This window comes from Sebastes umbrosus, chromosome 21 (assembly GCF_015220745.1).
Source record: "Sebastes umbrosus isolate fSebUmb1 chromosome 21, fSebUmb1.pri, whole genome shotgun sequence".
NCBI lineage: Eukaryota > Metazoa > Chordata > Actinopteri > Perciformes > Sebastidae > Sebastes > Sebastes umbrosus.
The window spans coordinates 14,869,776-14,872,548 of NC_051289.1; the positions used below are offsets into that span (position 1 = coordinate 14,869,776).

General features: G+C 40.2%; 1 non-coding gene across 1 annotated transcript; it reads right to left on the minus strand.

Annotated features, from left to right (window-relative positions):
* Positions 1-2,042: 2,042 nt before the first annotated feature.
* On the minus strand, positions 2,043-2,115 carry trnar-ccg. Its single transcript has one exon. It is a non-coding gene; the product is annotated as a tRNA-Arg (tRNA).
* Between the last annotated feature and the right edge of the window lie 658 nt (positions 2,116-2,773).

Sequence of the window (2,773 nt, forward strand, 5' to 3'; positions counted from 1 at the left end):
ATGCGTTACAGAAATTAGTGGCGTTAAAACAAATTTGCGTTAACGGGTAATTATATTTTCCATCCAAAATATATTTGTTGATTTGTAAAGGCATATTAAAAAAAACAAAAAAACAATATCTTTCACATACATTTCTAACATCTGTTTTACAAATGTAATGCTGTCTAATAAGGACTTCAGGGGCCAGCAGTGTATTCCTCAACAAAACACCATTTTGTTTCAAATTCACACCATCAATTACTGTGCAACGTGTTGCTCTCTCAGGCTGTTGACTTCTCATTTTAGAACAGATTTCACCCAATTGGACTCGGTGTAGGTGGTAACTCAATGTTGCGTAATGCTATATGATGCTGTGCTGATAGCAAACTGCTTTTCAGGTCCAGATGTGCCTGCAGATGTCACTTGCAAGCAATTTAATGGCAGGTGGTGATGCTTTTTTATGGCGACTGCACTGAACCAATGATCCATCATTATCCCCCATGAGAATAAATATTATTATCTGTGTACCGAGATTGGCATTAGTAATTTGAACGGGGAGTTATTATGAGATGAACTCACCCAAAATGGAGCAATTTGCTTTTTTTATGTTAACCTGCATTTATCCACACAAAAAAAAACCTCACTGCTCACATTATTGCTCAGCATCACCCTGTTTTACATTCACACACTCACACATATTGAAACCTATAGGGCAAAATCTGCTTTTTATATTGTCAGTGACTAAACAGCACTGCTGGGGGAATAGGAGCATTAAGTGCCTTGATCAAAGGATCTCAGGTGATAAAATTGATCTTAGTAAACACATCAAGATGTAGTGTAACTGAACTGAATTGCCATGCTGTGTGAGTTTAATAGAGAATAAATAGCACGGCCCAAATGCCTGATGAATGAGGTGCAGCAATGGGAAGAAATGCCAACAAACAAACGTATTATCTCGGGTCAGATAGCTCTGTTTCTGTCTGAGCCTGCTTGTCCCAAAATGTCTCCATTAGCAAATACAATTTCAGCCGTTACAGACGACTGAAAACCCTATCAGAAGGAAGCACACATTGCAGGCGAACTGAGACACACACACACACATACACACAGCATTACTCAGATGCAGGTGCGCAATGCTTATACACCACACGCACAAAGATATTCAGACACACACTCTTTCTCTCACCCACTCAGGTAGACAGCAGTATTGTTTTCCTCTTAAACAACTTGATCCGGTGCCAGATCTTAAAAGCAGCCTATTGAACGCAAGAGAAAAAAAAGGCTAAGGATGCATTATATAAAGATCGTGCAGAGGCATATCAGGGAAGAGAAATATCCTTTATACCAGCTCACCTGCTTATTCCTCCTGTATCTGAGCTGCCTTTGGGATTGTGAGGCAGAAATGGGTAGAGAAAGTAGAGAAATGTAAAAATGAAAGGGTAAAAATGCATGAGAGAGAATAGGAAGGGATAGAAAGAGAGGCAGATAAAGAGGGAGAGATTATGTGCTGTTGGCGGATCTTGTTTCTCAACAGTGTGCCGGGGTGAAATGTGTCGCGTTAGCTTAAAAAAAAAAGAAAAAGAAAAATCGACCCTGGCTAAGCAGAAAAGTATTTGTCTCGGTTGCTGGCAGAGGATTTGTGCCGCTATGTGGCAGAGGCTTAAAGAGATATATTTACTATCATTATTTCAACCTTAAATGTTAGCTGAACTGAAAAGAAAAACTGTAACTGATTTCAGTCAAGACTGATAAACAATAAAAAATATCCAAACAATAGCAACTTTTTGTGCAGTTAAGACTATTGAACCAATCGACATGCTTATAGTTTAAACTTAAACTTTATTAAATTTGTCACATACTGTTTCTTACATGAATTTGGCCTCTGCATTTAACCCATGAGCTGCTGTAAAGCACCCGGGGAGCAACTTCGCATTAAGTGTCTCACCTTAAGGATACTTCAACATGCAGACAATAGGATCCATGGATCAACATGCCAAACGTGTGGTTGATGGATGACCAGACACACCATAAGTGGGGTCACTACCATCCAAGTAAGTCCCACACGACCCAGGTGGGACTTGAACCCACAATTCCCAGCTCCGGAGGCTGGTGCCTTATCCATTAGGCCACTGGGCCACATATTAGCACAATTGCCTATTTACAAATTGATCAGATATATATACAGTATATATACAGGGCAACATTAGCAATCATTTGGAGTCGTGTTTACAGCCAAATGTAAGTCCAACATTCACTCCAGCTGAGCTCTGTTTTTAGTCTCCACAATCAGTTCCTGTTGGAAATATCAACATTTTTTCTCGCTAAATGCTTCATTATGTTTACCAGCTAGATGGTAACTTTGTCTGTCTTTTGTTGAAGGGCAGGCAGCAAACAGTTGGTTTTTAGAACTTTTTCACTGAAAGCAGCTGTGACTGAAAACAATGAGAGCAAGGAGAATAACGCAAAAACGGACCAGAATAGCAAAACATGAGATAAAAGACACCGAAGCGGTCGGGTGAAAATTCTCTGAGGGTTTGGTCCCTTTCAAGTAATCATGTGATCCATTGTTAAAGCAGCAGTGGGTAGAAATGGACTAAATATGATTAAAAGAAGTTGTTTTTATATAACAGTCACTATATCCTGACAGTCGTGCATGAGACAGGTAATCAGAAAAAAAATCATGTGCCTGTGTGTCCTCCGGTGTCCTCCGGTGCTCCTACCAATCAGAGCCCAGCTAGAGCCTTGCCGTCTCTGAGCAGCTGTCAATCACTCGCGAACTCCGATCAAACGGTCA